The following is a 15,903-nucleotide window of genomic DNA, read 5'->3' as shown; positions in this document are numbered from 1 at the left end:
CATGAAAAAAGGCGGAGCTCCAGGGCCCAACGGTCTCCCAGCCGGGATATTTAAATGCGCCCCGGAAGAGTGGGCTGACCTTCTGACTCCCCTATTTAACAACGTTTTCGCGACAGGCCAGCTCCCAGACTCTTGGTTAGGTTCGACTCTTGGTTAGGTTCGACTCTATGCCCCATATTCAAGAAAGGTGACCCTGCGTCACCGGCTAACTACCGCCTCATTGCCCTATTAGACCTGGAGGCAAAGGCATACGCTCGATGTCTTCTTCGGTTGCTGGAAAAATGGGTCGAAGAAAATAATATACTACCATACTACCAAACTGGGTTCCGGGCATCGGCCTCCACAATAGACAACATCATTACTCTAGCCGCTCTGAGTCAAAAAGCTGCACAAAAAAAACATCTTCCACTCTATTGCTGCTTTATAGACTACAGCGCGGCTTTTGACAGTGTCTCGGAACATCTTGTGGAGGAAGCTGAACAAATGGGGGATCCCGCATGACCTACTAGGCGCACTAATTTCCCTGCATAAGAACACGTGGGTGCGAATTAAAACCAGCACAAAGACACTTTCTTCAAGAATTGCCGTCGAAGATGGGCTAAAGCAAGGCTGTGTTCTCGCCACACTGCTGTTCAATCTCTACACAGCCGACCTCGGAACATTCTTGGAGAATAGTAATCTTCTCCCGCCAAAATTGGCACCCGCCAAAAAGCCTCTTCACATATTACAATATGCAGATGATATTGTAATAATGGACCAAGCAAAATCGGGTCTCCAACGGGCATTAAATATGCTTCATACATATAACTCCGCCAATGCCCTGAAAATCAACCAGGCAAAGACGAAGGTACTGGTATTTGGCAGATGTAAGAACAAGAAAAGGCTGGCATGGAACATCGGACCCGCCAGGATTAATACAACAGTAAAATATAATTACTTGGGAGTCTGGTTCAACGAGATGTCCAGGCCTACAGCTCACCTAGCAGCTCTGCAAAAGAGAGCAGGCGCAATTACATACTCCCTGACCCGGCTGAACCAAACTCTGAGCAGCCCCTCTGCAGAAGCCATCCTGAAGGTGGCTAAAGCCACTCTACTTCCTGCATTAACTTATGGACACCAGGCCTTTCCTGGAGCGTGCTCCTCTAGTCTTGAGCTCGCCCAAATCTCCACCTATAAAAAACGTTTCCATCTGCCAAGTTTTATTCAGCGGGCAAGACTACGACTGGAGCTGGGCCTACAAAGACAATCTCTTTACTGCGAGGCCGACACCCTGAAATACTTTATTAGGACCCTAAAAGCAGGTGATAACACTCTTAAATTCCAGCTAAAAGGAATCCTGTCTAGCCCCGGCAATCCCTGGAACACCCAGATTATAAAGGCCATAAGAGTGTTAGAGATTGACGAGTCATCTCTCCCTCAGTCACTATTCCATACTCGGCCTGGAAAAGCACCATCAATAAGCAAGTCAAACTTATTTCTCAGTCCATGGATCTGCAGGCTCTAAAGGCATCAACCATTCTGCCCCCCTTGAACTCTTCGTATCTTCTTGGGCGTCCACAAGCATACTGCCAGGAAAACTTAAGCAAAGTGGCTCGGAAGAACATAATGTTTATGCGACTTCTAGGCCTGCGCTCGACGGCCTTTAATAAATGGGCCCCAACAAGCGAGGGGGGAGCATGCAGGCTGTGCAAATACCACTCTGAATCATGGCTGCATCTCCTGTGCTGCTGCCCGGCACTAGCAGCCCCTAGGAGGTCCCTTTTGAAACCCTTGTTCCTAAAATGGGGCGCCAGGACGTGCTGGGAGGCCTCGGCCCTGTGCTTTACATCTACTGACATTCAAGCGCTTGCTAGGTTTGGAAAATTTGTGAGACTTTTGGACAATCTTTTATTACCTCCCTTGGTTGCCATGCTTCCTCCCCCTCCCCCTCAAAGACTCATTACAGACTTTTTCCGTCCCTTGGCCCAGTACCCTCTGTCTTAACTATTTTATCCGGCCAAGCATAGCAAAACGCTCACATAGGCAACCATAATGCTGCTCCTCAATAAGCATATTGGTCACTAAGCCTTGTAAATTGATTTTTAGCCTTGTTTTTATTTGATAAATGTGCTAAAAACTAAATTTTATATTCATGCTAAAGTAGACTTTGTACAGCAATAGTTTTAAGTAACTGTGCTAAACTAATAAAAACTTGAAACACTCCTGCTCTAACTTTATGCCACTGCACCGCAACTCGGGCTGCTATTCAACTTGATTAAATAACAGTGATAAAGAATCAGTGAAATGACTTGGCAATCCTACGTACACCCACCTAAGACACTGAGCAAAGCGGATGGACTTTGTTCTCTGGTGCTTCCACAAGCAAAGAGAATTTGCTGAGAGACTTATTTTTTTCAAGTGCATTGAATTGCCCAATCATTTACTTATACGAGTTAGAATGCATGAGTGTGCTGATGAACACATTGGGATTATTTTAAAGTTTAGTCAGCTTGTCATTCTCGTGTCACTTATGTTTCAGTGAGAATGTGTTTGTTTTCAGAATTGTGTGCTTACTCTCTTCCATCTAAAATATTTCTATACTAGCGGAATAATAGTAATGGGAGTCGTTTTTGCCGATCTTTAAAACCTGTATTGAGCAGGTACTGTTGTTCAGTCCAAACTCCCCTTATCACTAAGTATAATTTCTTTATTAAAGTTGCTCATATCTCATTTTAAACGTTTAACCTCAATCGGCCGCAGCCCCTTATTGTTGCAGATCAAAGAGGACGCTGAATAGAAGGCCGCCTCTTTATCAGTGTTGTGCAGTTTAGACACCTTTGAAAGAACGTTGTGTGCACAATGTCCTGGGTGCGGTGGATCATTCAAGTGGATGATGCATACTGACGTTTCTCGAGATTTCCATTGACTATAAGGGAGACCAGTACCTCCTGACATGTTGCACACCAGTCTCCTTGCCAACTGTTGTTTAGGAAAAACAACTTTCCCCGCCTCTCCTGCAAAACTTCATTTTTTAGGGTTGCAAACGTTATTTTGTGGTAAGGTGCAAATGTGCCATCTCAATGGCCTCCGCATGCCAGACTCCCATATAGGTACTAAGAATCAAAAGCGTGCTTGCTGTCTCTTCCATAAATCATTATTTCCTTTGCAGTTTCATAATGTTCCATCTATTCCACTATTAATTTTTCATTTTGTAACTTAAGAATTGTATACAAAGCATAAATATAACTATTGGAGCAGGAGTGCATGATATACAAACAATCACATTATTGATACATTTGCAATTAAATTATTGATGAGAACTGCATGGCAGGGGTGCAAGTTATAGTTATCATAGGACACACTTTATAGTTACTTGAGAAAACTATAACTGGTGAATTTCTATGGTTTAGTGAGTGCGAAATCGGAATCGAACTATAACATCCCTGTAAGCTCGTTTTTTTCAGTGAATTTCTAATGTTTAAACATTTTGCTTCCTAATTATCAATCCCCTGTTACCTTTGTTTTTTTCAGTAAACATAATATATTTTCGTTGTAAAGGCACACTTTGTAAAGGCAAATACCCGCTTGGTTAAGGCATTGCTTGGTCAAGGCATGCGTAATTCCGTCATACATTTGATGGGAAACGCACTTCTGCACACTGCTCTAAAGGATTTGTTAAGCCGGCTCGGGCTGCAGGTGGGGTATGAACCTGTTTGACACAATGAAGAGAGAAGTATTTTGTCCCCAAAAAATGTATGCTTTATATTTAAAAAAGGAAAAGAAAAGCCACATTGTTATGATGGCTCCATTTATAGTTCACGTTTTACTATAATGTTTTAAATTAGCATTTATACACGAGAATAAATTAATGTTTACCTGTATGTCAGAGGCTGGGAGGTTATTTTTTCGTTTTAAGATGGTAAATCGAGTGAATCTGGTTTCTTATCTGGTCTGCAGCATGCTTGAATGTTGAAGAATTGTAATATATATGCTCTTTACCCCTTAAGCATTATTTTATTACTGGGACTTGTGGAGAGATCTGCAGGACATAGAGAGTAATCTGTAAGGACATTTCTCAAAGATACAAGGAACTTCTTCTGTTTCACCAGGACCAATCCAAATGACCCCATATTCATGCACAGAACGTTCTAGGAATTCCAGCCCCAACAGGGGAGCATGACTGCAACCACGAGGGCGAAAATAATATTAACAGGACTAAATGTCTGCCCTTTGAAGGAGAGGTGAAGAGATTCGATGTGAAGCTGGAGGACTCTGAGATGTAGCTTAATGGGTAGTATACCCACCTGGGGCTGTTTCACTTTTGGAAGTGAGATATTACTTCATTCTGAGTGGCGAGGAGGGGCAAGGACGGAATCAGTACTGGACTAGTTCATACGACGTGATTACTGCTTGGGAGAAATGTGCAGTAAGGTTTAGACACTAGTATCTTGTACAGCAGAGATTGTGTGGCCCTGTGGAACTGGTACAATACACAATTGTTGTACGTTCTCGGTGTGTCTAGTACTACTCGATGCCACTCTACTCCACTCTACTCGACACCTCTCAAAGCCACGCTACTCTACTCCACGCCACACTACTTTCTTTGCCACTTCACACCACACACTATGCCACTACACTTACCAACCTTCCAAATCTACTCTACACTACTCTGTGCCACGCAACCCTCCACTCTACATCACACTGTACTCTATGGCGCACAGTGCCACTTTATGGCACTCCAAGCCACACTGCACTGTACGTGCACACTGTACTCTATGCCACACTCTAGTCCTCGCCACTCCATCCTGTTCCTATGCCACCCTACACTTCACCACTCCGTGCCACTCTGACATTCAACTCCACCCTACGGTCAATGGTGAAGCACCAGCTTGAAATCTTCCAGCTACTAGACGATAGAGCTGTGGATATCCTCCTCTTATCAGAGACTTGGCTGACTGAGGACTCTGTCCCTGACATTCTTGCCGCCATCCCCGCCGGCTATTATATCCTGCAATCTAATCGACCAGCGGGGCAAGCCGGTGGGGGGGTGGCAGCCATCATCTGCTCCCAGCATATTTTTACTACTTTAACCTGTGCGACGATCCCCAGAACGGAAAGTATCACTATCAAATTCACTTCTCCCAGGTCTTCTTTTACTGTTGTCCTTGTGTACAGACCCCCTGGCCTTATGCCTTCCTTCCCTCAACAGTTTGGTGACTTTATCTCTCAACTTATCATTAACCATGCCATGGTTATGATTATTGGAGACTTCAATTACTGGCCCTCTGATACCCAGGAAAGTCACCTCTCGGAGGAATTTTCTGACCTTTTATTAGGCCTGAACTGCCACCAACACATTACAATACCCACTCACTGCAAAGGCCACATTTTAGATCAAGTGTGGACGGCCAATCTTGAAATTTCGTCCCCTATAGTGACCCCTTGCTCTTGGTCAGATCATTGCTTTATTTCTTTTTCCCTTAATTTGACTACCCCCAGCCGCCCTTTCCCTGTGACCAATTTCACTGCTCGGAACTGGAAGAGAGCCAATCTGGTGGAATTCCATTCTATATTGGCCTCTACAGCCCCTCCGACCTCCGCCCTGGTGACTCACCAGGCCTCCCTTTTAGAACAATGGCTGCTGTCTGCCTGTAATACTGTTGCCCCTTTGAAAACTATAAAAAACTAGGCGCCCCCATGACGCCCAGCGGTGGTTTACGGACCAGTTAAAGCTGGACAAATTGGCCCTACGCCGGGCTGAGCACCGTTGGAGGCGTAACTATGACCATCAACTAAAAGCCGAGTTTGTGGACCGTCTGAAAGCCTATAAAAAATCCATCCTATTGGCTAAAACAACTTATTTTTTCCAAAAAATTATGGAGTCTGCTTCCAAGGCAAAGGATATCTTTTCCATTGTGAATGAGCTCTCTCTGCCAGACCCTGTCACCCCTCAACCTTCACAGTCTTTGTACGATTCACTTAATGCTTTTTTCATTGATAAAATCACTACCATCAAGAACAATATCCCCCCGCCCTCATCCTCTCTTCCTCCTTCTCTACCTCCCAGAAATCCTTGCTGCCTAGACGCTTTTCCCCTGATCTCCCTTTCGGAGTTCTATTCACTACTGCATAAAGTGAGCTCTGGCTCCCCCAATGATTGCTGCCCTCCCCATGTTCTTAGGGAAATCTTCTTGGCCTGACCCGACCCTCCCTGGCATTACTTAATAACTCGCTGATGACGGGGGTGGTCCCGGACTCCTTTAAACAGGCAGTTGTGATACCGATCCTAAAAAAGACCAATGTCGACCCTACGGTCTTGAGTAATTATAGGCCCATCTCCCTTCTCCCCTATTTGGGGAAAATCTTGGAGACATATGTCACTCGCTGCCTGAGCGCTTTTATTGAGAGCTCGTCCTTTTTGGAGGCCCAGCAAGCCGGTTTCCGCCCTCTCCATTCCACCGAGGCGGTCATCGTGGCTGTTATGGATACCTTAAGAAAGGGCGCCGATAATAACCTCTCCCAAGCACTTGTCTTGTTGGACTTATCGGCGGCCTTTGACACGGTCGATCATGCAATATTGATCGACCGTGTCAAAAATGCCGGCATTCAGGGCATAGCTCTTGAATGGGTTAGATCCTTTCTGGACAGGCGTTCTCAGGCAGTGCACCCGTCTACTTTCTCTGCCTCTTATTCCTCCCTATCCTGCGGAGTCCCACAGGGCTCCGCTTTATCCCCTTTGTTATTTAATTTGTACATGCAGCCCTTGATTGTTTCCCTTCGCAAATCCGCAGCCACCATCTTCAATTACGCGGATGATTTGCAGTTAATTTTTCCCATTGACACCTCCCTTTCCTCCCGTACCAGTTTCCAATTCACCATGCTTGAGATATCGGAATGGATGTACCATAGCCAACTCAAATTAAACCCCACCTAGTCGGAGCTTGTGCTCGTGGGTGGAGCAGCCAACCCATGGAATGACAGCTTTTGGCCTCCCTCACTAGGGCCCCCTCCTTGCCCCGTCAACTCTGTGAAGAGCCTTGGCGTAGTCGTCTCCAGTGACCTATCTATGAGGCCCCAGATTAGTGCAGTTACGTCATCCTGCTTCTTCCATCTGCGCAGGATACGTAAAATCTGCAGATTTCTCACCAGAGATGCACTTATCCTTGTCATCATGGCCCTCGTCACGTCGAGAATCGACTACGCCAACACTTTGTATGCAGGAATTCCGGCATTCCATCTCCACAGGTTGCAGCTGGTGCAAAATCGGGCAGCACGCCTGGTTTACCATCAACCCAAGCACCAGCATGTTTCGCCGCTACTGCGGAGCCTGCATTGGCTCCCGGTGGCTAAGCGTTGCATCTTCAAACTGGGCTGCACTGTATTCAAAGCTCTGTCTGATTTGGCCCCTGTTTTCACTTCTTTGAGTCTGAAGCGATATGTCCCCTCCAGAGATCTCCATTCCTCCTCTCACAACCTGTTAGACATCCCTAAAATCAAGCGCAAAAAATACGGCGGTTCTTGCTTTTCTTTTTTGGCCCCTAAGACATGGAGCTCCCTCCCGTTTGCTTTTCGACATTGCCCTTCCTACGATTGCTTTCGTAGGATGCTGAAAACGTATCTCTTCCAGTCAGCCTTCGAGTAATACGCGTTCCTGCCCTCCGTATTTGTTATGAGCGCCATGAAACCGTTTGGTGACCTAGCATGGTATAAAAATTTTTAACATAACATACTGCAATCTATGCCATTCCACTCCATTCTACACCACTCCACGTCACTACTCTCCTCTAAGCCACTCACCTCTGCGCCACACCACAAATTTTAAGCCACGCTGAACATTGAACACTACATGGCTAAAAGACATTGGTAGAGCCAATAGCTCTTATACAGGCGAGACCTATTGGTTTTGCGAGTGCTTGTTTGTATTCTGTTTGATATCTGCTAAGATGTTACTTCACAGAAAGGTACGTCAATACAATGTCAGGAACAGAGCATACAATTGCCATGAAATGTAAAAAGATTAATGGGGGACAAAACAGATATGGAGCATCACAGAAACATCACCTGACCGTGCCTAATGTGGATATTTTTTGTAGTTGAGTAGCAGGTGACACCTGCATCCTTTTTAATAAAAAAAAAATAAAAAAACTGGAGACATGGGAACATGTGTAGGAAGATTCAATTATAGGCAGGAAATAAAGAAGTAAGGAACGAGGTTTATTTGACACGTCTGCTCACGATGGAGTCAAATCAGGAAATGGCAGATACACATAACAACATTCCTAACTGAAAACCTCCCCATTTTAAAGTACAACATTCTTCCCAGGAAACCCACAACACGAGGCCGTCACGAGCTGTGACATGACAACCACCACGCTCGTGACAGCTCGGGTAACCAGAACAACACCCAACACACCTTCCCCCCCTTAAAACAAAACCTTAAAAAAAAAACACAACAAACAAAAAAAAAACCATAAGTATCATCCTAGAATTAATTCATAATAAAATCTCTATACCTAGAAGGAAGACGGTGAGAACGGACACTTCTAGTGTTATCAGAATTGCCATTGGTTGCCGTAATATTACTTTTTTCAGGATGTTCCCCAACATCCAAAAACACATTACTGTCACAATCATCTTGAATCGAAACAGGCCCAGAAAAAAGAGAAACCCTATTGAAATTCCAAACCGAACCACCATCAACCCTAACGGCATTCTTGAAAACTTCAATTACTTTTTTAGGAGATGACCACACAGGAAAACCTTTACCAACACCTTTTTTTTTTATACGAACAAAATCACCTAACTTAACCAAACAACTAGATGCAGACCCAATCTTCTTTTCCATGGAAAGTTTCATCTTATTTTTATACATTTCAATTCTGCGGCGAACAGCTTCCAAATCTACCTTCAAAAAATTATCAGACCATTACACATTTTTCTTCAACCACCAAGGTGCTAACCTGGTACTAGGCTTACGTCCTCTTAAAAGCTCAAAAGGGCTAACCAAGGTTACAGAATTAGCAGAAGTTCTATACGCCAAAAGCATGGATTGCAATACATTTCTCCAATTCAAACCCCCCTTAATAGAGAGTTGGATGGCTTCTTTGATCACGCGGTTTAAGCGTTCGACCTGGCCATTGGCTTCAGGATGGAAAACAGCAATTTTCCTATGAACAATACCACACTTAATCATAAAACTTTCCATCTTCTTACTGACAAACTGGGGACCATTGTCAGTCACAATCTCCTGGGGAATCCCTTCTCTGCAAAAAAATCATCCAAGAATTCAATCACCTTCTGCGAAGTAACATCCCTGACCATTTTAACCTCCGGCCATTTAGAGTAGTAATTGATAAGGACAATTCCAAAAGCTACTTGCTTAGACAACTAAAAGGACCAATGATGTCTAAACCAAGTTTACGCCAAGGACCAATGGGTAAATCAACAGGTTGTGGTTCAGGACGCAAAGCAACAGCCGTTTTGTCACTATTTGAACAATAAACACAAGAACGCACAAAATGGTCTACACAAGCATCAATACCCCGCCACCAAAAGGTCTCCTTCACTCGTATTCTGGTAAAAGATATCCCCAAATGCCTCTCATGAGCAGTTCCAAGGACAATATTTCTGAAAGAAAAAGGTGGAACGATTTTGTCCCCCCTTAAAACCAAACCATTCTCCTCAGGCAGCTCCTCCTGAACTTTAATAAAACCCATCATATCACCCGACAACTTCCTTGGTTCGGGCCAACCTTGCACTAGATATCGCTTGACACTACACAATTCCAAATCCTTATTCATCCCTGCTAACCAACTTTTTTCTTCCAAAAATGACCGATCACTATCCACCAATTAGACATCATTAAAAGTGAAAGCTACTTCACAATCATCTTCTTTCACTCCACATGTAACTTCACAAGAAGAAACCAGTCTGGACATGCAATCTGCATGTACATTTGCTTTACCCTGAACATACTCAATCTGATACTGAAAGGATTGTAGTCTAGAAGCTAGTCTTGCAAGACGCGCAGACATTGTTCTGCCACCACCTGGAGACATGAGAAAGATCAAAGGCTTGTGGTCAGTTTTTATGATAAACCGTGTACCCCACAAATACGATCTAAAGTGTTCTGCGCCCCACACACATGCCAACAATTCCCTCTCAATGACTGAATAATTTTTTTCTGCATCCCTCAAAGATCTTGATGCATAAGCAACAATCTACTCCTTCTCATTATCCCTCTGCAAAAGAACACCACCCAAACCGGAACTACTAGCATCCACCATGACTATGCATTTGGCTCCACACACAAAAGGTCTGAGACATGGCGCGTTCACAATGAACTTTTTCAAATTCCCAAAAACTTCAGTCATCTCCTCAGTCCATACAAATTTAGCATTCTTTTTCAACAAACATCTGAACGGATCAACCTTTGAAGCAAAATTTGGAATGAACTTTGCATAGAATTCAATGAGTCCCAAACACGCCACCAGTCGTTCTTTTGAAGAAGGCAAAGGGGCATTGACAATGCTTTCAACATGATTTCGTTTAGGTTTAATCCCCATGCCACTAATGGTATGCCCTAAATACTCAACCTCTTTTTGCCCAAACTTACACTTATCAAGACGTAAAGTAAGTCCATTCCTTGACAAGGCAGCGATCACACCCTCAAGATTTTTATCATGCTCTTCATTGTTCTTGCCAAAAACAAGTATATCATCTTGAAACGCAACAGCGCCATTTAACCATTCCAAAGTGTCTCTCATAAGCCTCTGAAACACTGAAGCGGCACTCGCCAAACCAAATGGCATACAGCAAAATCTGTAAAGACCTTCCGGTGTAATAAAAGCGGTAATGTTTTTTGATACTTCAGATAGCACTACTTGATGATAAGCGCTGGCTAAATCAACACACGAAAAAACTTGTGCCCCCGCTAGGGTGGAAACCATCTCATGAAGATTGGGTAGGGGATGAGAATCGACCCAAATCGCCTCATTGACACTGCGAAGGTCCACACACAATCTAAGTTCCACAGAAGATTTGATGGAAATTACAATGGGGAAACCCAAGGAGATGATTCGATTGGTTCAATAATATTCTTTTGGCACAAATCTTTAAGCATATCTTTCAATTTGCTCCTATAAGATAAGCGAGAATGCTGGTAATCCAAGATTCGAGAAGGAATGAAGCACAGCTGCTCCACAATAGAACGCACCATTTCGATAGAAAAATGCCTTTAGAAACGGTAGGTTAAAGTTCTTTTAAATAAGCAAAGTAATCCTCCAAAAACAGGAAATGCCATCCTTATAAAGTAGGACAAATAGTCCTAATGAGCGCGAATCCACTCGAGGAATAAACAATTCTCTGCCAGTCCGATGAAATCTTCCTTTCTCTTTCTTTTTTTTTTTTTTATAAAAAAAATTGCGCGGTGATGAAATCCCGCCTGTCGCCAGTGTAGGAAGATTCAATTATAGGCAGGAAACAAAGAAGTAAGGAACGAGGTTTATTTGACACGTCTGCTCACGATGGAGTCAAATCAGGAAATGCCAGATACACATAACAACATTCCTAACTGAAAACCTCCCCATTTTAAAGGACAACATTCTTCCCAGGAAACCCACAACACGAGGCCGTCACGAGCTGTGACATGACAACCACCACGCTCGTGACAGCTCGTGTAACCAGAACAACACCCAACACACGTGATTTCTTTATTGCATGAAGGATGCAACAAGGGAGATACTCTCAAAGATCAGGATCTACTAGGTCTCCCTATCTATCTATGCACACTGTTTATGAGGTAGTTTTCAGAGATCTTGGGGTAGTTGGTGGTTCCTGTCAGTGTCCTGTATGAGTTCTTTGTTTACCAAGATTGTACAGGGCCATGATAATGGGCAACCCAATGGGATGGCCAGGTTTTTCTCCTTTGAGCACTTGACTGTCTTGGGGTTTGCGAGGATGAGCAGTTGAAGGCTTACTTCAGGATATGGAGTTTACGCTGTAAATAACACATCAGTTTACAGTCAGTCTTCACTTTAGATAAAGTAAATAAGTTGTTTAACAGAAAAGTACATGGATCAGTTTACAATAAAATGTACACAAACAACAAGAAACTTTTTCACTGATCTTGAGGTCTATTACTCATCACATGCTCAAACAGGCCCCCAGGGTAACCCTATACTACATACCTCACTCTACATTGGAAACGGAAACGGGCACAAAAATTGCTACAAACTCCCTGCATGCACCCATCTGGAGGAATTACAACATCACAATAAAAGGGGAGGAGCTGGAATGTTCCCTGTGCCGCGACAAGAGAATACTCTGCATTGAACACCTGTCACACAAGGGTGACTTCCCCTTTTGCCTCTCAAGTATGAGTATAGGCTTCAGTCCTTGCATAACTGTAAATATATGCAAATCCTACACAGTTTTCGCATTGTAATGGGTAGAGAGCCCCATACCTCGGAGGCTGACCAGGTACTACATTACATTATAACATGGAAACACTTTAAGGGAACGATGTTGGGGTTTTATTCTAGTCTGACTGCCACTCTTTTCTTTCAACCGACTGCATAGAACGTTCGTCAATGAAGGGAAACTAAATTGCGCCCCTCTATACCGGACGACGAGTGGCTTACATTTATGGAGGATCATGACAAAACATTAAGTGAAGTCAGGCAACAATTATTTTACTTCAAGATCCTCCATAGGTGGCACTGGTCACTGGCCAAGCTCCATGGGGCACACATGCTATTGGTCTCCAAATGTTCGAGATGCCCAGCTGTCGATTGCGACATAGTACATGTCCTGTGGGAATGACCGACCTTCTCACATTACTGCCGCTATGGTTGGACGCGGCGGTGCTCCCGGCGGCGGGCAGGGTCCCAAGGAACAGTGCGCTCGCTCCACGACAAACATGTTCGACAACACCTCCGCTCCCAGAAGGTCCACCAGCAGCTTCTCCACAAAGGGTTCCATGTTACCTGTTTGCGTCGTCTCCAGTAGGCCCGTAATTCGTAGATTGCAGCATCTCGAGCGGGCTTCCAAGTCCTCCGCTTTGTCTTGCAGCACACATATGACCCTCCCGAGTTGCTTGTGGTCTGTGTCCAGTGTAGTCTGTGCCACCTCCACCTCCGTGAGTCGTCACTCAGATATATCTAACCTCTCTGCATGTTTGTCCAGCCTTTCCCCCATTGTATCCATCCGGTAGGAGAGGGCATCAATTTTCGTACCCAAGGAGGCAATGCCGTTTTGCAAGCCCTTCTCCATTGACAACAGCATGCTCCTAATGTCCGAGTTTTCATCCCCAGGAGTAATAGGTTGGTCGGCCTCAGATGCTGTATCATGTGACTTGGAGCGTTTTTTCTCAAAGTTGAGCTTGGACTTATGTGCTCCTTCAAAATAATAAAATCTTTTGAAATGAAAAAAAAAAAAAAAAAGTTGAGCTTGGACTGTGCCTTGTCTGTTTTGCCCATTGTCTTCCCCAGATAGGGCCGTTCTCAAAGGGCTAACGTCTACACTCCCGCAGGTGGCAATCCGGTAAGGTTTGTACGGTGGGCAAGCACTGAAAGGGTGACCTGCAGCTCCTGGAAGCGTTATTAGTATAGGAGCCCACTGCTCCAGCACAGTAGTGTATACCAACTGAGTGGTGCTCTGCTTGTCCCTACATGTATTGCCACTGACCTTCACACCGCCGCAATTCCTGCATGCGTCCCTCCTTGCAGTACCACCTCCCGCCCCGGCTTAGGTCACCTCGTACATACGGGTATTAATCTCCCCGAGCCTCTCTATGCACGGTCCACTCTGTGCTGCTGTTACTTGTGATATTTAATGTTCACCTGCCAAGCCTGGCAGTATCCGTGACGGTGAGATCTGCTCAGGAACGTGCCCCTCTTCCGTGGTTACCACCCTGTGAACAGACCAATTCCGCAATGCGGCGTCCATACAGGTCAGCTGTCTCCAGTTGAAAAACATGCTTTTCACTCCAGTGGTATAAATATCCTTGAGACATGTATAGTGAAAATATCCTTACTGCATGTATTTCTTCTACTACTTACCAGTGTTAAACATTTGCAAAACATACAACCAGTAGGATTATCAAAAACAGATACTGCCAGCTACATAATCAAAATACTCAAAAGTTAATTGCAGCAAAATTATCAGACTGATGTTGAAATTGCAACTCTTCAGGCAAAAAAATGCTTGCAAGCATCAGGAATTAGCTTTGTGAAAGACACGTACTGCTTCAGCTGCTCCCTGCAGCCATTCCGTAAACAAACGCCGACTTCTGAAAGCAGCTCTTCACAGCTCATGATGTTCACATTATAAGGGACTGAAAGATGACCCAGGGACACCTTCCCAGTTTGCTAGAGGCATCTTGCCCAACCGCTCCACACATCATATCTCTCCTGCTCCTATGCCCTTCGGTGCTTTGTCGTCTCTGATTGCAGCACAATGCCACAGAAAACATGATGACTAGCAATCCTGTGCTATTGTGCTTGGCGTTATTTGTGCTCCAGAATGCTACCACAAAGTAGTGTTTAGCAAAAAAACGCTCAGACACTTTAAACATGCCTAATTCTAAGTGGAATAGTCTGCTAAAACGGTTTCCATTGATTTAAGCCTAAAAGGGAATGATTGAGTGAAAGAGTACTGCAACAATGCCACAATTTTTCCATTTTGTACCACATTTTCCAACTTTTTCCGCAGTATCCTGGGGGCTCGTCTTTCTAGGTAATGGAGGGATGGAACTACCAGATTAAATACACACCGCTATCATGCACCGATCCTGCAGCTGCACACCTTCAGATCATAAGTTTGTGTTTGAGACCAAATATTTATAGAAAAATGTATTTAACAGCCACACTTAAGACTGAAAATTCATGGAGAATGTCATTATGCACTGAAAAGCAAAAAGCAATAACTCATTTTAACGTCATAGAAATATTTTGAAGAAAAAAAACTTCTGGCTCGTTCGAAAAGCCTCTGATACCTTCAATACCTCCAGTGTAAAGGGAAACATTTGTCTTTCCTTGACGTGCAGTGACAGTCTTCTGAAAATGTATATTTTAAAGACCTATCTACTTCAGTGTTATTTGCCCGAGTAGTGCACTCTTCTGTATGTATTTGATGGATATTGTTCACTTTTTAGCAGCACACATACATCTACTCGTTACTGATAATAGTCACAGCTGTTTGTTGTCCTCCCACTTCTCATAGAGTGAAGTTGTCGTTTCATTTCATTTCTCTGGCTTTCTTTACAACATCTAGCGGCTGTATGGTAGTCCGTTATGTGACTGCCATCATTTGTTAACTTTTGGTTACTAGCATTTTTTTTCCTGACAGCTTTGACATGCAGTTGTTTATATGTATCACCATATTGAACCAAGCATAAGCCAGAAAGTGAGGATATAAAAGCTGTCTCAATGAAAAATACATGCTATAAATGAAACGATAATGTCCACATTACACTGCAAACATGAAGCATGCTTCAAACAAGGGAATTCTCTGGGCACTTGAAATCTTGGATTAGTTTACTTTTGGCATTTCTCGGAAATCTGAAACCAGCTGCGTACATTTTGTTTAGTTAGTCGGATATAATTGCATTAGAATTCAAAGTAAGCGATAATGCATGTAGTTTTTATGTTTAACTACAGAACCAACTTAATTATATACATTTGTATCAAGGTAAAGAAAGCTGTGTAAGACCGATGACTTGGTGATGGTAGTTATTTATTGCTCGGTTCCTCACAATAGTAACATAACACCCTGAAGCAGAACAGCCAAGATGTGTTTCGCCCCATCGCAACGCGCAGACCCAGGGCCTTTCCAGTCTTGAAAAAGCCCCAGCCTTACGTTGAAATATAATGTAATTGTCCCCGATTTACTAAATAATTTGGAGTAGACCCATTTTTTATGAGG

The 15,903-nt window shown here is 43.8% G+C and overlaps 1 protein-coding gene across 1 annotated transcript in view; it reads left to right on the top strand.

Annotated features, from left to right (window-relative positions):
- CMPK1 (cytidine/uridine monophosphate kinase 1) overlaps positions 1 to 15,903 on the top strand; it is a 99,779-nt gene that overhangs the window by 44,240 nt on the left and 39,636 nt on the right. The window lies entirely within an intron of this gene.

This window comes from Lissotriton helveticus, chromosome 1_2 (assembly GCF_964261635.1).
Source record: "Lissotriton helveticus chromosome 1_2, aLisHel1.1, whole genome shotgun sequence".
NCBI classification, from domain to species: Eukaryota; Metazoa; Chordata; class Amphibia; order Caudata; family Salamandridae; genus Lissotriton; species Lissotriton helveticus.
This window is presented reverse-complemented; position numbering and strand designations above follow the sequence as displayed.